Below are 25630 nucleotides of genomic sequence, written 5' to 3'. Positions count from 1 at the left end.
CAGAAACAGAGCTGTCAAAAGTATGTTGTCAAACATGTCAGAGCTCTGTTTTTATGTCACAATGTAAAAATTGCAAATTTTTCACCAAATAAAAAATAAACATATTCATTAGTCACAACCTCTTTCATTACCATAAAGTGAAGAAACCCAATCCAAGTTCTCGAGCTAACTTTACAAAGGTAATATGTGAGCTCATATAAATAAAAATTCTATGTCTTTAGGAATGACTGGTTCCAGATGCCCAACAAGGGCAACCTGAAGTCTATGTGTCTCTAGTTTTTGGGTTTGTTTGACATTTTTTTTGTCTTTATTCTTAGGTAGACCCTGTCCATGAGGTGGCCAAGTTAGCCAGCACTGGGTTTGGTTTATATCCTCTCAGCTTTGCAATACTGGTGGGAAAAAGAGTACCTCTTTCAGCAAAAGTCCCAAGGCTCACTCTCACTAACCCACTCTAGTTAAAGGACTTTCTTCTAAACTAATCATCATGACTGCAGTGATGTCCACAATTGGCTGAGGTTCTTTTGCCCAATTTGGACAGAAATCATGAATTGGCAAGGTGCAGCTCCCCTGATGTTATTAGCTTCAGGCTTCGTGTGCCAGTGGTTTACAACCCTTAATGTTACAGCTATGAACTTTGCATCCTAGTGCCTCTTAGCTCTTAGGATGATAGCTCTTGATACTTCCCAGCCACCCCATCAGCTGTTTCACAGCTGAGGCCTGAAAGCCCCTTTGCAGTTTTGTGGAACTCTTCCAGCATCTTCAGCTGTCTCTCTGGGGCTCTTCCACAGGTCTCCATAGGTCACCACAGGTCTCTGCTGCCCTTGGCTTTTCACTCCTCTGCCACTCTGTAGGGCTCTTCAGGACTGACAGCCCCTAGTGTTACAACCTTTAGTACAACCTGCTTGGCCCGCTCCACCAGAGGTAAGAATCAAGAGTAAGCAGTAGGACCACCCAGGTGAGGCTTTCCTTGGGACCTGTAGAGCAGGGACCACAGGTGGACTCTCCTGGACTGACCCAAGCACCGTGCTTATGTAGAAGAGTCGTCTGTGCACGTGCAGCTTCCTGCATTTTGCGGAACTATTGAGGGACTTTCAGAGTGGTGATCTGGAGATTATAGGGTGGAGTGGCTTTACCACTCATCTGGGAGAGGTGTGTGTTTAAAGCCTGCTGTGTCCAAGGCAAATATCTCCTGGAGTGGCATGATGTCTACAACAATCTCATCTATCATTGGTGTTGGCTCTGTAAACTGCAGAAATGGCTACTTGATTGAAAGCTCCTGGGTTTCCTCAAAAAAGGCGAGGCTGAAATTACAACCATGGCAGCTATCAAGGAGTCTCCAGGAGGGACAGGTTTGTAGATTATAGTCTACTGGCAATTGATGGTTTGCCACTGGTCCGTAGTCCCGCCCTGATTTTTGCCCTGTTAGGCATGGTTCTCCAGCAGCTCGTTAGCAGCACCAGCAGCCTGGAGCAGCCGAGTGCGACAGAGGCATTGCAGCTGTGGGCTGAGCCACGGCTCCTTGTCAGGGCTGCAGTAATAAGCTACTGGCCTGGAGGGCGGCTGCTGAGGCAACTGAACCATGGCAGGAAGAAGCTGGGGCAGTAGCCCTGACCACCGTGGGGATAGTGAGGGAGAGTGGCGTGAAAGCTGTCAATGAGATCCTGACCCCTGTGGCTGGCAGAGGAAAAGGGGAGGCCTCAGACTATTTTTTTCTATCTCAGCCAGGCCTGGTGATGTACCCACATTGGAGCTGGGGAAAGAGGTCAACCTCACTTTAGCTACATGGCAAAAGAGTAGAAGATGAGTGATTTCCCGTATGTGTCCATGCTACAGGTTATAATAAAATACCTAAGGCCAGGTAACTATTAAAAAAAATAGGATGATTTAGCTCATAGTTCTAGAAGTTGAAGGGCTCACAACTTGTGATGACCTTTCCAGTGGAGCCCAAAGTTGGTGCAGAGCCTCTTACAGCATGAACCAGAGAGTGGGTATGAGCACAGTAGTCCTCTGGTCTCCTTATAAACCCACCCAGATTCCATTCTACCCTGATGACATTGCCTAACCCTAACCACCTCCTGAAGTTTCCACCTTTAAACACCACAGCCAGGTTCAACTTCCGTCTTCTTAATATCTCACATTGGAGATTAAATTTCAACCCAATACATATCCAAATTCCCAAAGGACCATTTGGCATTGAAGACAGAGTAGGAAAGGCAGAAACAACAAGTGTTTATAATCAAAGGCCAAGGAGCACCAGCTTGGTAAGTCCAAACACTTCCAAGTACTCAATAGATTTTTGCACTACAAAATTTTAGTCATGTTGTGCCTACATTCAATTGTTTCAATGCTGCTCTTGCTTCAACATCTCAAATGACTCCACAGCTGCCCCCTTGCCACTTAGCTCTACTTTAGTTGCTGACCACCGGCCCACAGATGAAAGGCATCTTTGTCATTAAGAGCAGGCTTTCGATAGGTGTCAGATGTTATCACTACCTGTGGTCATGGGAACAGAAGATATTATTTACCCCTAAAATATTACATGTATGAATCTAATGAGACAATACTCCAAAGCAACCTTAGGAAGTCAGTAGGATTCTTCCCAGTTCACATACTGGGACCTGGAGGCACAGACATGTTGATGAACTTGGCCCCTGCTTCATACAATGAATATATGGGATTTGAATCCAAGGCTGTCTGACTCCTAAATTCTGTTATAAATCTGTGCAATTTTCTGTTTGTACAGAGGGGAGGGGGAAAGCTCCTTACCTAAGTCCATTAGAGGCTCTCAAATGATTTTAACTCACCAGAGGCCACGATTGCCTCTAGGAAAGCAACACACGAGATGGCACCTCCTTCTTCTTAAGGGAGTGAGGAACTAGAGTGGAACCAAGATTGATAATTTGCCCACAGAACACTCAGACAGGAAGAGAAAGTGGTAGTGCTCAAGCCTCCTGCCTCATTCACTTCAGAGATTCTTCCTCCGGGCCATCACCACCTACCTTCAGAAGCTGGCAGTTGTGGTTTGGAATGGTATAAAAATCAGCAGGCTGATCTTACTCAGTCCTGCTCCCTCCTGTCTGAAGGATGGCTGCAGTCCTGGTTTACCCTGCCTCCTTTGGTGTCCACCAATGTCCAGCACTGCTGGGAAGGCCCTGCCAGGCTGGGCTCCGTCTACGGCCCCTGTACCCCCTGCTCCTTGGAGCAGAAAGGCCTCAGGCCTAGTGTTGGGCCCTGAGCACACCCCATTGCTTTCTCCACTCTGGCCCCCAGAGTGCAGAGCCATCTCTCCTCAGCAGACAACCTCCAAAGCTTGCTTACCTCAAGGTGAAAAGCCCCTCAGAGGACTTATAGGCCTGGTCTTGGACAACATCTTCTAACCCTCACCCTGAGGTAATCCTGGCTGAGCCTTGGAAGCCTAAGGGTCTTGAGAAGACAGATGGGCCTGAAGTCTGAGACACCCAGGGGCTGTGAGCCCTGTGAAGGCCCCTCAGGTGGCCACGTGAAGCCCCTTTAGCCATGTAAAGTCACACGTGGAGAATAAGGAAACAGGGGTATGTGTATGTGTGGGGGGGGGGGGGGGTAACGGCTGTTAAATGTACTCATCTGTTTCATAACTTTATTTATTTTGGCTTATTTTACTTATTTATTTACAATGTCTCACTTTGTAGTCCAAGCTGGTCTTGAATTGACTGTAGTCCTGGTTGGCCTTGAACTCACAGCAATCCTCCTGCCTCAGCCTCCCAAGTGTTGGGATTTCAGGTGTGCATCATCATTCCCAGCTACAATTGTTTCATAACTTAAAAAAAAATTTTGGAGTCAGATGTGGTGGCACATGCCTATAATCCCAGCACTTAGGAGGCTGAGGCAGGAGGATCATGAGTTCGAGGCCAGCCTAGACTCTCAGTGAGAGCTTGTCTCAAAAAATTTCCCTTTCTTTTGGTAAGCCAGGATCCACATAAGATTCATACATTGCAGTTGATAATATTTCGTAGATCTTTTTGAATCTTTGTTCTCATACTTTTTTCTCATGTAATTTATGAAATAATTTTATTTTAGTTACAAAAGAATACCTAAATATATCCTTGAAATCAGAATTGAAACGTTACAGGTAAAGCAAAAATTCTTCACTGATATTTCAATTCCAAGCCCTCCCCTCAAAGAGTAATTTATCAAAATCGTATATTTCAAAAACCAAATAAAACAATAACAAAAGCTTAAGTTTATTTTTCTAGAAAATAAGCCCCGGGGTAGGCAGTGCAAGAGTAATGTGACAGCTCCCTGAGGTTTTTGGGGTCCCGGGTTCCTCCTTGCACTCTGTCTGCCATTTGCGATACCGGTCTCCGTCTGCTGGTTGAAGAAGAACGTTATCTGTCTGCATTCGTTTTCTAGGGCTGCGGTAACAAAGTGCCGCACCCGATCGGCTTACATGACAGAAACTGTCGCCCTTCTCTCAGTCTGGAGGCTGGCAACCCAGGATTGGTGCCTTCTGAGCACTGCTGCCTCTCCTGACTTCTGCGACAGCCTTTGAGGTCCCTGGATTTGTAGAAGTAGCTGCTGGTCTCTGCCCCATCTTCACGCAGCGCTCTCCGTGCGCGTGCGCGTCTTAATTTCCCCTTTTCATTAGGCCATTATTCATGTGGGATGTGAGTCCCCCATCCCCTCGGTTAATGTCCTCAGGGACCCTCTTTCCGTTAGGGCCACACTCTGAGCACGAGGTGAGCGCTTCCTCTGTGAACTCTGGGGAAGCTGGATTTCAGCCATCACGCTTTGTTTATACTTCCTTGGCCAAAATTTAGTCTCATGGCTACACCCAGCTGTGAGAGAAGCTGGGACAGGTGGCTTTAGCTGAGCACACAGCCATCGTCCTAGAAGTCAGTTTCCTGTTACCAAAAGGAAGGGAAAAGAGACAAGAGAGCAACAACTGCAGTCTCTATGGAATGTATCCTTCAGAGTTTCTTCTGTGTTCCACACATATCTCCATACTTTCTTTTTCTTTTCTTTTCTTTTTTTTTTGGAGACAGAGAACTCACTTGAAGTGATCCTCCTGCCTCAGCCGCCCAAGCGCTGGAATTACAGGCGTGCACCACCACGCCCAGCTGACAACTTTTGTCTCTTACAGAGCTCTCAGCAGGATCCAGGCTCTGCCTTGTGCTCCCTGTTTTCACCTGTGATTCTCTGAGCACCAATGAACAGAGTGGGCCTGATTTACACCTCAGGGGCCCGAACTTATACAGGGCCTCCCAAGACTCCTTCCCTAACTTTGGATTTAAATCGTTGTATTCTTTCTCTTTTAAAGTGTCACCCAAATTCTGTAAGCTTTGGATGCTGGACCTGCTCTTGCCTACAAGGTAAACATTATTTCCTCGCTTTATTGATGAGGGACTTGAAAGGCAGAGAGGCCTCAGAGTCAGTCAGTGTTGGGATTTCAACATCAGTCTGTCTAGTTCTAAGATGGAGCCTGTTTCCAGCATTTCAGAAGGCTCTGTCCCAGGCAGATCCTCAGCCACACTCCTATCTGGTTGTCTGCGGCTCCTGGATTGCAGGCCAGGCCAGCTGAGGCTGTTGTTCAGGTAAGTCCTGCCACAGACAGGGAAAACATCACCCGTGGAAGATGACCTTGAGCTGTGTCCCACCCCAGGAGCATGCTGGAGTAGAGCCGCCATCACAGACGACCACAAGCTTGGTGGCTCTCAGTCCACTGTGTGTTGCTATAACAAGATACCTTGTTCGTATCATAAGATACCTTCCTTCATAAAGAAAATAAGGAGGTTTATTTAGCTTACAGTTCTGGAGGTCCAAGTGTGTGGCATTGTGTAGCCTCAGCTTCTGGGCAGATGGCATCACAGGGCAGCAGCACAGGCAGGAGAGGTCATATGCTGAGAGAAGAAGCCAGGCATAGTGGTGCATCCCCGTAATGCCAGCACTCAGGAGGCTGAGGCAGGAGGATTGCCATGAGTTTGAAGCCAGCATGGGCTACATAGTGAGTCTAGACCAGCCTGAACTACATAGTGAGTTCCTGTCTCAAAAAAACAACAACAAAAAAGAAAGCCACATTCGTTTTTATCAATCCCCTATGAGGGTAACCAAGCCGGTCTTTCTGAGGGTGCTGCCCCTGGCTAATCACCCTTCTGAAAGTCATCAACACCTCAATACCAGGACATCAGGGACCAAGTCTCGGGCACATGAGCTTTTGGAGAAAAACCGTATCTAAGCCTCAGCAGTAGCCTAAAGTAATAGAAATTCATCCTCTCCCAATTGTAGAAGCCAGAGTCCCAAACCCAGGTGTCAGCAGGGCCACACTCCCTCCTTCCAAAGGCTCTCCAGACAGTCTTCCTCTGCCCCCCCCCCCCCGCTCCTGATGGCCCAGGAAGCCTTGACTGGGGCTGCTTCACTCCAGGCTGCATCTCCATCATCTTCTCCTGAGCTTCTCTCTGTGCCAGTCCCTCTTCTGTCTCAAGGGACCCTTGTCACTCCATTTACGCCGCCTGCCCGCCCCAGGTAATTTAGAACAATGGCAGCTCAAGATGCTGATTTAATCACATCTGTAAAGACCCTTTGCCCAAAGAAGATCACACTCACAGGGTCCCCATGTGATCATATATTTGGGGGGCACCATTCACCCACTGTACCCTCCGTCCCAAGGCAGTAGATGTCATTTCCAGGACCAGGAGGAAAATATGGAAATATGGCTCTTCACACCGTCCTTTCATCGGCTTTGATTGTGGCAACATCAACAAAGGAGCCACAAGTGAGCTGCAAGGACAGTGCTACTCATAGAGCCCATTGTCCAGGGCCAGAGTTAGAGACGCTCTGAAGGCTCTGCCCAGGGTGGGCATGCGGGTGCCAAGGTCTTCTTTTAGAAGGGTAAGCTATGGTGCCATGCTTCTCTGTGTTCACGATACATTTTAGTGACATTCCCTGTGGAATCAATGTTAAATTCAGAAGCTAGGTCAGGAGGGGCACAGAAAGATGAAAGGGATGGGAGAGATAATTCCAATTTATCAAGCCAGGAGTTTCCTGGCCTCACTTCTTAGATAGCAAGGCACTGCCTGGCAATAGCACTGAAAAGTTCCTGGTGCCAGATTTCAGGGGTGGAAAGGAAAAGTAGTTTCAGTCCGGTACCTACTGCTGTGTTCAGCTGCTTTTGACTCAGTGCCGGTATTTATGAGAGGATACTGGGTTCCAGGCAGGCCTAACCACATGAACAATTAAGGAAATATTATTTTCTCAACTTTCCAGATGAGATGCTGAGGCTCAGAGAGGTTAAGCCACTAATATCACACAGCCAAAAGTGGCCGAAGTGGGGGTTTTGAACGTGTCTTTTGAGTCATAACTCTGTCCACCACAGGCTAAAAGATGTGGGTTGGTTTCTATTTGCTGGCTGCCATTCCTGCTGAGGGGGTAGCTGAGGTGAGGAGCTGGCCCATTGCCCACCCTCCAAGACCTGCCGCTCCCTCCATCTTAAAGTAGCTCAGGCTGCAGCAGGAGCCACATCAGTGTTCTTTCCTCTCGGGAGGAGGCAAGCAAACTGCCTAATTGCAGTCTGCAGCACGCCCGGAAGCCTTGAAGCCGCTGGAGTTGGGGCCTGCACTCTCACGGCGCCTGATGATACATATTCTTCATGTTTATGTGGCACAGGACACTGTGCTCCATGAGCATGAAGTATTAGTCAGCCAATTTAGGCACCCTCACAGCTCCAGAGCAACCGGAAGACAGCCCTGTCCTCACTTATGAGGGACCAGCACGTGCAATCAATAGGTGCCCTGCAGGTTATTACAAAAGAGAAAGATGGCCCAGGCAGCCCTGTTTACTAACAGGGCAATGGCCTTCTGGCAGCTTCTGCCACGTGGGCTGGGAGAGATTTACATTTCCTCTTCAGGCCTAGAAAAGTGACCTTCGCTTTTCATCTGAGCCCCAACCCAAGAACAGGGGCTAGTGTACCACAGACTGAGGGTGCTCTTCCCTGCGCCATCATCCCAGAGAGGTCGGGGGTGGGTCAGTCCAAAGCAGTAGTGAGTCCCCATGTGTGTGTGTGTGTGTGTGTGTGTGTGTGTGTGTTTTGAGACATAGTCTTTCTATGCAATCCAGGCCTGGAACTCACCATCTTCCTGCCTCAGCCTCCCAAGTGGTGGGATTACAGGCATGTGCCCCCTACTCCCAGCTTCCCTTAGTGTTTTCAGGACCCAGAGAACAACACCTCTCCAGGTTGGGTGTTGAGGTATAGTGGGTGGGAGTGGGTGGTTGGTTGTGAGACCAACCAAGCAAAGAAGAAACTGGCAGCTTCTCAGCAGCATGGACGGTAGGGACCTTGGGTGACCTTGCAGTCTTGGAGAAGCCCCTTACTCACTTCCATGGCCTTCTCTTTGTTTTAGGTGCTTTGACTTCAGGAAGCTATGGTCAGTTTTCTTTACTTCTCAACAGTTTTCAGGGGAGAAGCCAAGTTGGATTTAAAAATAAATCAGTAACAACAATGGGTAACGTGGATAAAGTGGAAAGATGCTTCTCCCTCCTGTCTACTTCTGGGAGCGCAGAGTGGTGTGATGCAGTCGTTCCAACAGTGTAGTCTCAGGACCTTTCATACCCTTGAAATCTATGGAGGTTACAGCTTCTGACAAAAAATGTAAGATGTTTAGTAATTATAAAACAACAATAATAAATCCATTACATGTTAACAGGAATACTATAGTTCTATTTTTAAAAATCACACCTTCCAAAACAAACAGAATATTTAGTGAGAAGAGTGAGATTGTTTTGCATTTTTGTAATTTTTTTTTTTTTTTTTTGATACCAGGGATCGAACTTGGGACCTTGCACTTGTGAGGCAGGTGGCAGCACCACTGAGCTAAATCCAGATTTTTGAAATTTTTAAAAATGTCTGCATTCATAGAAAGCAACTGGATCCTCATATCTGCTTCTGCATCCAGAATATGTTGTTTTGGTTGAAATATATGAAAAAAATCTTGGCTTTACACAAACATGTAGCCAGGAAAAGGAAAGGTATAGAATAGTCTTTTAGATAATGGTAGTTATTCTTTTTTAATAATGTACCAAAATTTAACAAGTGATTTAAATCTTACTTATAATGTAGTATATGAAACCATGTCAATAAACTTTTCATAATCTGTTCATTGGTCTATTTTGTATTTAAAATGCCTTTTTATTTCTTTGCCTCTTTCCTCCCCCTCTTTCTTCTTCTTCTTATTTTGGTACTGGGGACTGAATCGAGGGCCTTGCACATGTTAGGCAAGCACTTGCTCTACCACTGAGCTGCCTCTAACCCCTGCTCCTGAGCACTTAGAATAAATCTTTTACCCATATGTGCTTTTGTTTTGTTGTTGTTGTTGTTGTTGTTTTGGTACTGGGGATCAAACTCTGGACCTTGTGCTTGGGAGGCTGGCACAGTGCCACTGAGCTAAATTCCCAGCCCAATCCATATGTGCTTTTTTGACACAGTGCATTGGTCATTGGAAAATATTGGTTTAAGGAGTTATGCGAGTATTCCAAATGTTGACACATTTCATTATACCACATTGGAAAAAATTGTATTCATTAATTTTACTATTGATTCCAGTAGAAAAAAGTCCTTATGTATTGGTACACTGCCAAGCACCACAGAGGGAGGTACAAGTTTTCCAAAATTCTAATCTTCACTTAGAAGCTGAAATCTTATCACTGGCAACAAACACTATCAGTTGTCCTCCTTGAAATGACAGGCTTCCTTTGTTCATTTTTGAGAAAATGTCTGCCAAATGCCCCGTCTGAAAAAGCATTCTTTGTCATTCTTTCAAGCAAAAAAAAAAGATGTTCTATGATAAAATGTAGCTTACTCAACTCCCAGCTCAAATAATGGCCTAAGTGTTTGTCTGTGCTTTTCTCTGATAGTGATCTTACTTCGGAATGCAGTGAAAGCACTTTATGCATACTTCCCATTTTGTTACACAGATTATTTTGAGAAGTGTCAATATTTAATACAATTAACAATTTTTACTGCTTCACTGAGTACATTCTTTAGTGCAACTGGCATTTGTTTTCTGACAAGTGTCTGGCAGTGATGAGCAGCACAGGGTAGTGCGCCTGCGTGACTCCAAGCTAAAGGGCCAGGAGTTTCGCCCGTTGTTGCTTTTGTCCCATCAGTGAGAATGTCCACACAGTGAAAAGGGCAAAAACCACCACAGTGTTATTATGAGAATGATTTTGACTTAAGGAACACCTCAAACTATAGTAGGGACCCTCAGGGCCTATGGACCACACTGACAGCGGGGTGCTGTCCTGGAGACAACAAATGACTAAATGTCAGAGGCCTCTTACCCCAGCCTTGCCTCAGGCTGGCTCTGTCTTCTGCAAGTCATTTCCTTTATCTTGGCTTCCTTATTTTTTAATAAAAGCTGATTGGGATGAAATGATCTCCACGGTCTCATTGTCATCTTGGAAGCATTGTGAGACAGGGGAGCATCTTTATCTCTGACTCCTTAGCATTACAGTTGCCTGTTTGCTTCTAATATGGCCTGCTGTTGTGAGGAAACAGACATGTTCTCTTCTTATCCCTTTACAAAGGGAGGGCTGGTTCTCCCTAGAGCAGGTGCCCTAATGTGGAGGAACTAAATAGCCCCGACTATCCAGGGAGAACCACAGACAGCATGTGTTCATAGCACTTAAACACAGTGCCATTTGTCCCAGGGTTCGGGCAGGAGAAGCTCTTTGTTATAAAATCCAAGACACGAAAAAAGCAGCCAAGTCATAATAATAAGAAAAGTATGCATTTTTCATGAAAAGGAAAGACCAAACTGGATGGTTTTCCGAAGAAACCCATAGTTTTGGTGGTGGTGGTGGCAATCTGCCTTCTGACAGAGGCCAGTGTCCTCCTGCTTCTCGCGCTTCACCCGCGCCCATGGACCAGAATTCACCTCTGGCCCCCGTGGAGCCTGGCTGGGGCCTGAAGAGGTAGAAGTGTGAGGCCCCAGAAGGGGCTTCGGCTGTACCAACTGAGGGTTCAGTGTCACCCTGGGAGAGGGGTTGGGTGCCTGACCAGGGAGATGAATAAAGGGGAAGTTAGAAATGAAACAATAAAATAGGAAATGACTACAGAGAACAGGACATTCGCATAAGACAGCTCACAAAAGGCAACACATGGGTGTATTTTTCCCTTTGTGAATTTTATTTAGAAAAAAACTTAGCTAAACAAAGACACAACTCCTTGTTTGGCCCACCTTTATAAAGCTTTAGAATGTGGACTTGAGCCCACCGATAAAACAGTGGCCTGAGACACCATCCAAGTCTATATGCATCTGGGCCAGAGAAGACGGTGTGTAGCCTGACAGGAGCTCTTGACACAGCCTCCACCCAGCGGGTCACAGGGAGCGTATGCTGTCACCTCTGTGAAGCCATTACTGCCCACGGCGTGCCAGGCACTTCTGTTCCACACACCAAGCTGAGTGCTCTCTTGAAGTCAGTGCTACTTGCCAACCCACATCTGCCCATTGTCCACGCCACTCCAACGATGTGACTGGAGTTGTATACAGTGGAACGGCTTCATAAGGACAAGTCACAAAAAACTGCCATTGAACAGGTATGGAAAGATGTGGAAGACTAGGGAAAACATTGGAAACATTTTAGGGTAATTCTGTACTCAGATTGCCTTGTGTTTTTAAATTCTTATTCCACTTGAAGAAAACTGAAACTGAAAGCCAGGTGTGGTAGCACACACCTGTAATCCTAGCTCCTGGGGAAGCTCAGGCAGAAGGATTGTAAACTTGAGGCCAGCTTAGGAAACAAAGAAAAAACAGTGGCTAACCATACCTGTATGTGTTTTAAGTTAAATGTAAAAGTTTAAAGCGTGTTTCTATCACTTTTCATGGTATCTTCTTAAATTATCATTATTAATTAATGTATCATCTATTGCCATTTTTTTTGGTACTGGAGATCGAACCTGGGACCTTGTGCTTGTGAGGCAGGCAGTGGAACCACTGAGGTAAATCCTTGGCCCAATGTGTCATCTATTGCTCTGGTCACATTGGACTGGGGGGCTTTTCTGGTATAGAGAGGCAGGGATAGCTCCTAGGTTATCTACTAGGCACTGTCCACTCATGGTGGGTTACAAGACCAAATCATGAGACCCTAAAGCAGACTCCCCCAGCTTCCTCTCTCCAGAGGGAAATAAGAAAAACCTGTTCTGTTTTAATACTGAAGAGACTGCTTATTTGTACTGCAGTACATTATGTTTGTTATTTTTCTTAATCTGTTCTGGTTTGGAAAGATGAAAACTTAATAGGAGGTGGACTGTGTCTCTAGATAGAGATTGGTCCGATCACTGAGCATAAGAAGCCATCCCTGTGAGCCTTCCTGATCCAGTGAGTTATAGTTAGGACCTGTGCTGGTAAGAAACGTCTCCCCGCTGCAGACTCTGTTTGAGATTGTTTAGATTTGGACTCAGAGGATCAGGGTTTCAACTTCTATATATTAATCTTGTGGCTTTAAACTAGTTCACACACTTCTCCAAGCTGAATTTCCTACCTGATGCACAGGGAATAGGGGATGAGTTTGATGAGACATTTATCTCATTGCTCAGAGTAGCCAGGCAAGGCCTAGGGCAGCCAGAGCCTCTGGGCTTGTCATCTCTTCTGTCCACAGCCTCATACTTTTCCATAGTGTGATTTTATATTTATACATATATATATATATATGTGTGTGTATAACATATATAGATTTGTGTACATATTCAATTTCCTATGTGTATCTTGATATGGAAATTTAGGTAGCACTAAGAGATGCAGAATTTGCTCCTAAACCTGTGGTGGTAAACCTATGGCATGCACACCACAGCCAGCTGCTTGTTATCACTGAAAGCTCTAAAAGGTTTGCCATCACTGTGAACTAATGATACCTGTCCTGTCTTGGTCAACAGGTTGTTTGAAGATCCCCTGAGATACAGATGTGAAATGCTTAAAGCCGCTGCCGGTTATAAAACAGGAGGCATCATGACAGACAGATGGAGTTCCTGGTGTCACCCAGTAGCACAGCAAGGTTGGCTTACCTTCCTCCAGCCCATGTTTCCTCACCAGATTCCCAGATCAATGAAGAAACATGGAGGGAAAATGTTGGTATATGGAGATCAAAACATCAGATTGCTTCTGATCCATCTGATATGGGCATTATCTGCAGGTAAGCAAGCATCCTAATATTGAACCCCCAACAACCAGTGACAGGAAAATCCGGAGAACCATATCTATCTGTGGGAGAAAGCTTATCCCTGGAATTACAGCACAGAATGCATACTCCCTGTGAGTGAAGGAAGGAAAGACCGGGGACTGGTCCATGTGTGTCATTTCTTCTTCCCAACTTGACAGTCACTCACCTCCCTGGGAATAAGGATGTGACCGGATGGAAGAAGGGCCAGGTGTTGCACTAAGAAAGTAGCGGGTAGGATTCTTCCTGTGGAAGACTGAGCACCAATTACACTTTCTTAGAGGCGAAAGGAGGCTGTGGTCTCTTTTGTCACTGTTTCCTGGTGAACATGGGCATAGAGGCATTGGACTTTTGCAGCATTGTTAGCAAAATTCCCAGACCCATTACCAGCTTTCTGGGTACAGAGAAGCAGGAATTGGGCATTAATTTTCACCCACATGGACCAAGCAGGCATAGTCTGACCCAGACTGTGTGGCTTCCTGATCCCTGGGTATGGGTGAGGAGGTATAGTCCTGGACTCCCCCAGCTTCCTGATGGTGACACAGGTAACAGCTACTCCACAGACATTTCTTTCTGCTGGTTCTGCTGGAGGCATGGCCTAAGACCTGCCCCTTTAACCCATCCATAATATTTTAAGCAGCTGATTTCCTATATTAAAACCGTTTCTGCTTAGAATGGTCACGTGATGGCTAATAGATATCTAGAACATTGCAACGATGAAGGAGCACTTTAGCAGAACTCTTCTTCTCTCTCTCCTCTCCCTGCCTTCTTGCACTTGTTCTTTTCATTTCTTATTGCCCAGCGCTGAGTCCCATGTTTATACTCAACGTTTCCACTGACCAAGGGAGCACAAGTCCATGTTTGGAGATCCTTAGCATGGCAGAATGAGTATTCCACTGTTCTAGGCTTACACATTTCCACCCAACAGCTTAGGTTCTACTTATTCTTTGTTTTAGGGTTCTATGCCTAGATCTGAAAAATACTGTAAATTCACATGCAAAAGGCCAACACTTTTTGAAGCTGCCTCTTCCAATTTCTGGTTTCTTGGGCACTCTTATCTTGAACAACAGAATAAATATCTGTTGAATCGAGTTGATTTAACTTTTTTTTTGTACGGGGGATCAAACTCAAGACCTTGTGCTAGCAAGGCAGGCGGCGGCACCACTGAGCTAAATCTCCGGGCCTGAGTTAACTTTTTTTTTTTTTAACTTTTAAGAGTGGCAGAGAAGTAGTCCTGGGTTGCTGCTTGTAGAGAGCAGACCAGAGAACAATTCCATCAGACCTAGAGGTTATTCAAGTCCACTCCTTTTAAGGGTCACAGGAATTTCAGATGAGACTCATTACCAGCCCATTTTCTTCAGCTCATTATTTGAGGACCATAGACGTATAGGTGCCCTTGAAGAAAAGAGTGTGCTGACCTCCTCCTGGTCCCTTGGGCTTGCTTTCTGAGGTCATCAAGCCCCACCTCTGACACAACCTGAGAGAGTGATGACATTTGTAAGTGTTAGGAGTCGTTTTGGTGAAGCTGTCTTTCCTCTTGGAGATTCAGGTCAAATCAGAGAATATATACATGGAATGCCTACTTCACATAAAGAATGCTTGAGGCCACCGAGGACACACCCTCAGATGGTTTATAATCTAATGGGGAAGGGGACAGGAAAGGCATACACGGGATACACAATGCTTTTTCTTATTTAACTTTCACTACCTAGATCATTAAAAGAATACCTGAAATTCATATTTCTGGTTCATTTTAACGTGTGTATGGGGAGAAAGAAAAGAGCTTTAACTTCAACTCATACAAAGTCTTACACAGCAATCTTTTAAGTCTTTCACTGGAGGCAGAATAAAACCACTCCTCCAGGTGTGAGAAGATTTACTGGTCCTGAATCTTTTAGGATCCTCTCTCTTTGTAAGGCAGGGACTATGTTTCTGTGAGTCGCTTTCTTTAATAGCTCTAACAGCTGAATTGTAAACTTCTAACCACAGGAACATGACAGTATCACTCATCTGCAGTTGCCCAGCCTACTTTAGATGTCTGACAAACACTTAACGGATTCAGGAAAGAAGCTGTAGCTGACACAGAACATGAGAAAGTACTCTATACTTTTTTTAGATGAGAAACAGTTTGACAGTTCAACTGCCCTCTCTACCTTGACCAGGGACCCTCCTTGCCACCTACTTTAATCTACGCTCAGCCACTGAACCTATTTCCATGCTATTACCAGCTACTGCTAGTATTAAAAATCATTTTGGAGCCAGGGGTTTAGCTCAGTGGTTCTGCTCCCTGCCCTGCAAGTACAAGGATCCAAGTTCGATCCCTGGTGCAAAAAAAAAAAAAATCATTTTGGAGTCTTCTCACCTATGAAAATAAATTTCTGTAAAAACAAGACAAATGGGCAATTTGAAAGGGAGATGGAAATTTTTTAAAAATTTAAGCCAGCATGAGATTTTTTAAAGCAGTGCTTCCCTTGATAAGCTGTCAGCCCACAGCATAGCAGTCAACCTGCATAGAAGATAAAACCTCCTAGGGTTGATGAGGGAGCACCTTTTATAGTCAAGTGTGTGACTGTGGTCATAATCATGCAGTATACCAGGCATGATCAAAAATATGATGGTTATTTAAAATTTTTTAATGTTTATAGTAAAAGGCACATTGCCATTAATTCCCCTCCAAATACCACCCCCAATACACATACACTTTGAATACACTTGTACCATTTGTTCTTGCCACTTTCTGAAGCAGTTCTGGAAGTCTTTTTTTGTGAGTATCTTTAGTTGTGCTGTCGTGGCCACCTCAGTGTCCTGCAGTGACTCAAAATGTTTATTTTTCATGGTAATTTTTACTTTGGGGAAGAGCCAGAAGCCATACTGTGCCAGATCCAGTGAATAAAATGGATGAGGATACACTGTAAAGTTTCTACGAGCCTGCCTTTAAGTTGGGTGGGACTTGGCAGCAACATTCACCATATTTTTCATCACATCTCATAAAGACCCTGTTGAAAGAGGACTTCCAGAACTGCTTCAGAAAATGGTATGAAAAATAAAATAAGTGTATCCTAACCAAGTAAGAGTATTTTGAGGGGGATTAATGGCAATGTGTCTTTTACTATAATAATTGTTTTAAAACAGACACTGTAGTTGTCAATAACCCATAAAATTCCTAAACATTGTTATGAGCCAAAGTGTATCCCCTTAAAATTCACATGTTGAAGTCCTAACCTCCAGCATCTCAGAACATAGCTAAATTTAGAGATAAGGACTTTAAAGACATGCTTAAGTTGAAAGAAGGTCTTGGGGGTGGACTCTAAGTCTACTGTAGGACTGGTATCCTTCTAAAAAGAGGAAATCTGTAAGGACTCGCCAAGAAGGTGGCCATCTGCGAGCCACAGAGAGAGGCCTCAGAAGAAACAAGCCTGCTGACACCTCGAAATTGGGCTTCTGACCTCCACAACTATAAGCAAATAAATTTCTATTGTTTAAGCATCCACCCTGTAGTATTTTGTTATGGCAGCCCTAAAACATTAATTCAATGTTTATCACAGAAGTCCTTGAACCTGGCTTTGTGTAATGATTTCATGTACTCAGTGAACACCATATGACTGAGATTACGTAATACCACAAAACCGACTAGTAACATAAGGGATCACATTTTGCTAGAGGGAAGCAATTGGCAAGACTGTCTCAGGAAATTGTGTACTTCTTGATGCCTGGAGCTAAATTTTCTTACCCCTAAAAATGACTCTTTTAAATGTTTCTATCTTCTCACCGACATAGCCCCTTCTCTCCCATTTTACCACCCTTCCACCCTCCCAATGTCCTCCCACCCAACACTGTCGCACACCGGCATGCACTAGCCCCCTGCCTCCTACCTTCCATGCCACTGTACACCATTGCCAGCTCACCCTCCTGCCCTCCAGCAGGCCCTGATAGCCGTTCCTGGCTCAACTTAATAAAAGTAAAATAGCCATTGTGCTTTGTTTTGTTTTGTTTGCTTTTCTAAGACTTTAAGCAAATTTCCTCAACCAAAAACTGGGAACAAGTTTTAAAAACCTGTTTGTGAAGGTCAGATTTTTCAACTTGACCTCAAATCAGCTGGAGAAGATGGGTTCAGAAAACCCAAAGTCCTAAAGTATCAGGAAGGGTTTCTTTTGTGGGAGAAAACACTTAGAGACTTGGTCAGGAATTTACTCTGTTCAGAGCCAGGAGGCAGAGTGCAAGCGACTCTGGCAAGAGACATAGACCTGTTAGGCACAGACAGAGCCTCCTGCGGCTTGGGCCCAGAGAAGGCCCTGGCTCGTGTCTGCTGGTGTCTGTCCCTAAGATGGGTGCCATGGTGTCGGCTCCACAGGTGGCCAGGCTCTGGAAGGCTGAGAGGAAGTCACTTCATTTTAGATCTGAAGTTTCATTTCCTGAATAGTAAAATAAGAAGATTAAACCAGAGCAGTCACTTCCAATTCTTTTAACTGTAAAAACAACCTTACCCAAACAAAATCTTACATGTAAATTTGTGTTAAAATCATACAAAGCCACACAGAGCTGTTCTAGCTCAGGAGCCAGAACGATGGGCAGGGCCTTGCCCAGGATCTGCATCCCCTCCTCCTCTTTCACTCCTCCTCCTCCACCTCCTTTTCCTTCCCTTCCATTTCCACCTCCTCAACCTCATCCTCCAGGCATTAATCAAGGACTCTCAGTGGATTCCTACTGCCGCAACACAGGGGTAAAAACCACCAGTTTTGATTATCTCTAGGGTTTGGTGAGGTTCTGGGAAATGTTTAACAAGGAGCTTTGGGAGAAATGGTGTGGAGTGTTGCTGATCTCAGTGGTGTAAATACTACCACTAAGGCTAAATTCAAGTCACCAAAATCACATCGCTAAATTTAGGGTTGGGTATGCTGTAGCATATCATATAACACAATAATTATAAAGCAATGAGTTTTGAATATTTATTACCTTTGTTTTTAATAGAGTTTATTTACTGGAAGATTATATAATTCAATTTTTGGATTACAGCTGAATTTAACAATCAGCTTGGAAAATTCCTGAAATTTAGCAATCTGTTCTTATGAGTTGATGTTCAGGATACTGCTATCTAGGACTTTTTAGCTCCAATGTTCTAAATGTTTATACTAAAGCATAAGCCATTTGAAGCCAGAAAGCAATGTGTGCATAATGCTAGGGATTTTGGAAGTGTACTCAGGAGGAAAGAAACAACAAATACGTCTTGGGAGTCATATCCAACACAGAGAAGAGAAGTTGGCAAAATAGGTGGCCAGTCTATGAATAATGTTGACAGTCCAATGGGACAATGACCCAGTCTGCATTGAATGGGATCTGTACTTTGAGTTATTTTTTCAATCAGAATGTGACGGGTTCATACTCATCCAGCCACATTCTTACATTCAACCTTCCACTGGGCAAGGGCCACGCGCTGGGCTAGTCCGGTGGCAAAGAGGTACCAGCAATGTGCCTGGTCAGTGCACTAATGTTATCGGGACTGCAACAGGGACTTCTGATGACCCAAGTGGGCCACAAGTGCTCATTGAGGTATGCCGAGAGTCCTTATGGACTCAACCCAGCCCCCCCAGACAGCAATGCTCACACTCCTCAGGTGGGTGTGGTCTCACTGTGTCTTATTACTCCTCCTGGATAATGCTTCCTGTTGGTTAGATCAGTGTTTAATTTCTGGTTTTGTCTTTCAATTCTTCCCAGAGTCATTAAACCTAGTGGTCAAGTAGTCAAGAGGACAGGTGCTAAGCCAGACTCCCTAGGACCAAAAGTTCTAGCTCTTTCACTTGCTAGCTGTGTGCCCTTGGGCAAGCTGCTCTACTTCTCTGTTTCTCAGTTTTATTCTCTATAAAATAGGGGTAATAAAATGAAAAGTAGTCCTTAAACAGACCATATTTACAATGCATATAACCTATGACCAGAATATATAAAGAATTCTTAGAGCTCATTAATAGACAACCCAATTAAAATGTAGACATAGGAAGATGACAAATAGCCAGTACAGCACAAGGAATGGTGTGCAACTCTAGAATCAGAAAAATACTAATCAGTACAATAATAAGATGGAATTTATACACTCATTAGGGAGATGAAGTTAGAAGTTTTAAAAGCCTTGTCATGACTTTTTCTTTTAGTTGGATTCTCCCCCTTTGCGTTTAAAGTTCTAAATTTGGATGGAATCTCATTTATCAATTTTTTTCTTTTATACATCATGTTTTTTGTATCCTAGGTAGTTCTTGCCTACCCTGAATTCATAAATATTTTCCCTTACAATTTATTCTTGAAGTTTTACACTGTTGGGCTTTCTAATTTAGGTTCATAGATCCCTTCAAGTTATTTTCATGTATAGAAAAAAAGAGTTGAGGTTCATTTTTTACATGCAGATACCAGGTGTTCTAGTGCCGTTTGCTGAAAACACTATCTCTTCCTCGGCTCTTGAGCTGAGTTTATATTTTATAAAATGCTAATGTTAAATAATCTTTCAAAACTCAGTGGACCATATATGTGTGGTTCTATTTCTAGATTCTCTGTTTTATTCAAATGACCTATATGTCTTTCCTTACACCAACACTGCCTTGATTACTGTAGCTTTAGAATAAGTCTTAAAATTAGGTACTAAACATCTTCCAACACTGTTTTTGTTTTTGTTTTTAACTTTTCTAGGTCCTTTGTACTCCTACATAACTTTTAAATTTCAATATCCAATTCTTCATTTATAGCAAGTATACACAGACCTGAATTTTTATATATACCTTGTGTTTTCTAATCCTGCTAAATTCAAGTACAAGTTCTAGGGGCTCCTAGAGATTTCTTAGTATTTTCTCTGTAGATGATCATTTCATCTATATATAAAGATTTTGCTTCTGCTGTGCCAATCCTATCCTAGTTGTGTCATTTCATTGCCAGACTATTTTGGTGGAGACTAGGTTTCAAAGTTTAATGGACAGGTAAAGAGTAAGCATATCTGCCCTTGTTCCCCACCTTAAGGAGAAAGCATTGTATCTTTTCCATTCATATAAGGTGTTCTCGCTGGAAGTATGGAGTACATGTCTTTAATCTGTTGAGAAGGTTCTGTTCTACTTCTAGTCTCCTGATAGCTTTTACCATAAACAGCTGTAGAATTTAGTCCAATACTTTTTCTGCAACTAGTGACAGAATCATATGGCTTTTTCCTTTCCTCTGTTAAAATGATGACTTTTGGAGGTGGATCTTCCAATACTGAACCAACACTGCCATCCCTATAACAAAACCACTTTCTACATCCTGCCAGATCTGACTTCTAATAGTTTGTTTTGTTAAACAAATTTCTATCTATGTTCATACTTTTTCTTCTCTTATCTTTATCCAGTTTTAGGATTAGCACAATGTTGATTTCCTAAAATGAGGGGAGAAGTGTTCCTTTTTTCTGCTTTAAATGTTTGATATAATTTATCAGTTAAAATGTTTATGAGCCTGCTGTTGTCATATAGGTAGGTTTTCAAGCTAGGAATATACTTTCTTTAATAGGTGCTATTCAAATTTTATATTTCCTCCAGAGTTAGTTTCATTAATTTGTCTTCCAAGGTACTTCTTAGAAGTTGTCAAATTTATTTCAAAAAAGATTTTTATAATATGCTTTCTATATCCTTTTAAATTCTGTAAAATCTGTGGTAATGTCTCCTAGATCTTAATATTGTAATTTAAAAAATGTATAACTGATATTGTGTAACAGGAAGAAAAGGTCTAAAAGAGCAGGGGAATTGGGAGGGGTAGGGGAAGGGAAAAAAGGGAAAGGAAAAAATATGAGAAGAGGAAAAAAATGGAAACAAGGTCTTTGCAAATAGGGAAGGGTGGAGGGGGTGAAGGGAGGGCAAGGGAAGGGGAAAAAATAAGAAGAACCAAGAGACTCATGTAATGGTACAAGATCCCAATGATGAATGCAACTGTATTGTATACCGAAAATGTACCAATAAACTTAATGGGGAAAAAATAAAATAAAATAAAATAGGGGTAATAACAGTACCTACTTCACAGCATTAAATGAGTTTCATACATATTAAATACTTAGAACAATGCTTGGGACATAGAATATATATTTAATGTCAGCTCTTATATACATATATATGCATATATATTTAATGTTAACTCTTATATATAATTTTAAGAGTAGGAAAATTTATTGGGAAATAGGAATGAGGAATAGGAATAGCTCCTAAGAGATAGGCAGGGTCCCAAGTAGGTTGCCAATGAGCCCACTTTTCTGAGAAAATTTTATAGAGCAAAATCACAAAGTGGGTACAACATGGGTCAAAACTATAATCAACCAATAATGTTACAGGTATAGCTGCTTGGCTAATATTGATCCAGTAGTACCAAGGGCATATGGATGACATGATTAACCTTGGTTGATAATCTGTAGTATTAGTCTTGCCTTTAGTCTTAGTCTTAGTGAGTGAGAGAGGATGGTCCGCTCCTAATGAGATAATGGTTTACATGGGAAATCTCAAAAAGGTGGTTCCAATAATCTCCAGCTTCCGTTTATCCCTTAGAGAAGTATGTGAAACTGGCCATTGTGAATTTAATCTTCTTCAGATGTGCCTCCGGCCACAGTTTTGATGTGTTCTCATCTTCTGTACTGACTCCCTCAAGGGCCTAGCCCTGTTTGACTGCCTGTAATATTTCTGCATAACTTAGCTGTCTAGAATATTCTCCCCTCTGAAGAGGTATCCCTAACTATGGTTAGGGGAGAAGAAGTGTATTTTCCCTATAGCTGTTTCGAGCTGAGAAGGGTCGGTGTAGGGGAGACCACAGTCAGGGGCCTTCTCCAGACAGCTAATCTAATGAGCATTGCATAGAAGTCATGCTGTAGTTTAGCAGTTATGAACTCCCTTCACTAGATCAGTCTAGTGGATTCTAGTAAAAGGAGTCTGGCACATTTGTCATTGGTTCCATCTGCATGATCATTTGGAGTTTGGCAGCCTCTAGGCAAGAATAAACAAATTTTCCAAAAAATTAAAGCCTATATATAATCAAAGCATGAACTAGAATGGAAAGACAGGTTGGAGAAAAAACCATGTCCAGACACTGCTCTTAAGGGACTGGAATAGCAATTGTAACCAGCTGGCTCTTAGACCCCTCTACTGATGGAGGTTATCTATAAGTCTGATATTTCTTGTCATAGGTCCCTCTAGTTTTAGCTGTAAGAAGATGGAGAGTTTGGTGGGTTTGAAGGACAATTTTAGCTAAGGAATTTAAAGACTCTTGTTGAGATTTTATAGATTCCACCGTAGATTTTTTAGCATCACTGAACCGTAACAGTGGTCAGCTACTGGTGTAGTTAGAAGCTGCCAGAAGGGGGTCAGCAATTGGAGCCTCTTTTCATATCTAGCTGTTATATCTTTTGGTTATGCTTTGTGGTGGGTGTTTAAGGCCAAGTTAAAGTGAAACCCATGTTAATAAAAATGAATCTCTTGCTGTCTATCAAGGTCAGCTCAGTCTCCTTGAGCATTACTTCTGGAACCATGAACACAGCCTCTCAGCTCCTCTGTAGTGTCAGCCACTACGATGGGTTATGGTCTTGCTTGACCACGTTACTTTCTATGAAAGCACAGGAGACTTTCCCCTTTTTGGTGACCCTCTTTTTTGGCACACTGCACATTTACGGATTCCTGACCTCTGGGGCCCAGTAATCACCCTTCTCAGAAGGTTGGGTGACTCATCAAAGCTGTAGGATTCTGGGCCAGGGATTTAGCTCACTGGTTCCGCTGCCTGCCTCGAAAGCGGGTTCGATCCCTGGTACCAAAAAAAAAGTTGTAGGATTCCGTAGAAAAAGTTCCCTCATATCCTGAAGGGCCAGGGCCAAAACATTGGCTACCTTCTTAGCCCAGCTACCTTCTAGTTCTGGTCTCCAAGCTTCAGTTGTTGAGCACCCAGCAGAGAAGATCATTTATATCAGTATTGTAGTGGGAGTAGTGAGCTTAATAATTATAATCTCATCTGGATATCAAGCACTTTGAAATATAAGTATAGCCAGAGGACTGTAATTTCATACCAATCATGGTTGTTTTAATAGTTGAACCCCTGCAGAATGTTAACAGACAACAATTATAAAGTTTTACAGAGAAAACTTGAGATCAAGAGCAACACAATCATGATATTACTTTAGGGTTTTATTGGGGGGAGGGGTTGAGAGACAGAGCCTTGCTGTGTAGTCCAGGCTAGACTTGAACTCACTATGTAATGGCCTTGAACTCACAGCAATTTTCTTGCCTCAGTCTCCCAAGTGCTGGGATTACAAGCATGCACCACCATGCCCAGCTCTTTGAAATACATTTAAATGTCTATCTTAGTATAGAATAGCCTTTTTAGTCAATCATCTTTGTTATGCTTTGGGTATAGGTGTCCCTCCCAAAGCCTCATGTGGTCATAGGTGGCTTTTTCAGAGGGCTGAATCTAGAGTAATTCTTGGATTCAGGGTATGTGATTATTGATTGGGTTGGCACCACCCTAATCCCAGAAGTCTGGATAAGATAAAAGGGACAGAAAAATGCTGTTAAGGTTCCCTTGTTGCTTTGCTACTTTCAGTCCACCATGAACTGTTGCCCCTCTGCCATGTGCCACCCTGCCTTGAAGCCAGCCAATTATGGACTGGAGCCTCTACATACTGTGAGCTGAATAAACCTTTCCCCCTTTAACTTTGGGTGTCAGGTATTTTGTCTCAGTGATGAGAGAAAAGTAACTAAGACAGAATTTGGTATTAGAGAAGTAGGGTTGTTGTTGGACATTATCTGGCCATGTGGCTCAAGGCTTTTAGAACTGGCTTGTGGGAAGGGGTAGAGTTAGGAAAGGATTGGAGATACTGGCTGAAAAAGCAGAGCAGGAACACCTTAGGCTGTACTGTATGGGAGATTCTGATCAGAGCTCAGAAGACCAGAGAGCGAGTAAAGACCAGGCTCAGGAGGTTTCTGCTGGGAAGGACTGCATTGGCTGCTGGACTCCAGATGATGTGTGTTATGCCTTGGGAGAAAGTTTGTCTGCATTTTGCTCCTGTCCAGGGACTTTGTCTGAGACTGAGATTAATGGTAGCAGACTAATTAATCTGGCAGAAGAAATTTCAAGGCAGGCTAATGCTGAGGCAGTGGCATGGCTACTGTTGAGGGCTTTTAGCCAGATTTATGTTGAGCATCAAGAGCAAAGAGCACCCCCCCCCCCAAAAAAGAGCAAAGAGCCCAGTAGAACTATTCAAAACATTTTGAGTTTGGCTAGAAAAGAAGCTCCAGTAAAGTTTCAGCCTGCAAAGAGAAAGCAGAGATCTTGATTGTTGAGAAGGAATAGGAGAATAGAAAAGATGACCTGAGGGCATCTAACAGGCAGAAGGGCCCCACACTTTGCAGCCTCAAAATTGCAAAAGTGAAAGACTTTGCTTTGAGAAGAGAGCCCCAAAGCACCATGTTCCAGAATGGTGTCAGACTAGGGAAATTGTTCCTTGGAATTTGGTTCATAGGCACTGGACCCCTACAGCCAAGAGAGAAAGAAGCCTGGCTACTGCTCTAGCTGGCGGCAGACCTTGGCATCATCCACACGTTGCTGGTTTTAGGCATGCAGAATGCAGGAGTTGTGGGGCGAAGAAGGCTTCCACCCAGATTTCAGCAGAAGGCCTGGGAGGCCAGGCAGTGTGGTCCTGAGAGGGTAGTGTGTGAAGCTGTGAGTGCGAAGCCAAAGGAGACCTGAGAAGGTTGGAGAAGCCAGGACCATGGATCATCTGAGGAAAACTGCAAGGAGGGAGCAGAGCCAGTCCAAGAGAGAAGCCATGAAGGCTACACTTACCAGAAGTGCCACAGAGACAGAGCCACCCAAATGCTTTGGCATTCACAGCTTGCCACAGATTGCTGGGGATGCTGGAAGTGGAACTGTGGGATTTAATGTTTGCCCTACTGGATTTTGGTCTTGCTTTGTTCCTATACCTTTGTAGCCCCATTTGTAACCTTTGGAATAAAAATGTCTATCTTGTGCCATTGAATGTTGGAAGTGTTTGACTTTCTTTTCATTTGTTCAGGGGCCTGCAGCTAAGAGTTTGCCTTAAATCTCAGAGGACACTTTGGGCTTGGACTTTTCAGCAGTGCTGAAACTGTTAAAACTTTGGCAACCCTTAGAGATGGACTAAGTGCCTTTTGTGTAAAGGAGTGTACATGAGTCTTTGGGGAACATGGGGTGGAGTGCTATGGTTTGGGCCTAGATGCCCCCACAAAGCCTCATGCAGTCAGAGGTGTCTGAATCTAGAGTATGTGATGCTGGGATTAAGAGTATGTGGGAGGGCCGGGGATTTAGCTCAGTGGTGATGCCACCTGCCTCACAAGCGAAAGGTCCCAAGTTCGATCCCCAGTACCAAAAAACAAAACAAAACAAAGAGTATGTGGGGCCGGGGATTTAGCTCAGTGGTTCCAGTGCCTGCCTCGAAACT

At 43.7% G+C, this 25630-nt stretch overlaps 1 long non-coding RNA gene across 2 annotated transcripts in view; it reads right to left on the bottom strand.

Annotated features, from left to right (window-relative positions):
• Window positions 1–273: 273 nt before the first annotated feature.
• LOC110346476 (uncharacterized) overlaps window positions 274–25630 on the bottom strand; it is a 137751-nt gene continuing 112394 nt past the window's right edge. Inside the window, exon 3 of one of the 2 annotated variants that reach the window (XR_015445000.1) lies at window positions 274–8608. This is a non-coding gene — a long non-coding RNA (uncharacterized LOC110346476). The remainder of the gene's footprint in view (window positions 8609–25630) is intronic. The other variant, XR_015445002.1, reaches the window with a different exon arrangement.

The sequence above is a fragment of the Heterocephalus glaber genome, unplaced genomic scaffold (assembly GCF_053883595.1).
Source record: "Heterocephalus glaber isolate CG9 unplaced genomic scaffold, H.glaber_assembly_v1.0 deba00001608, whole genome shotgun sequence".
NCBI classification, from domain to species: domain Eukaryota; kingdom Metazoa; phylum Chordata; class Mammalia; order Rodentia; family Bathyergidae; genus Heterocephalus; species Heterocephalus glaber.
Note: the sequence above shows the minus strand (reverse complement) of the source record. Positions and strands in the feature narration are given on the sequence as shown.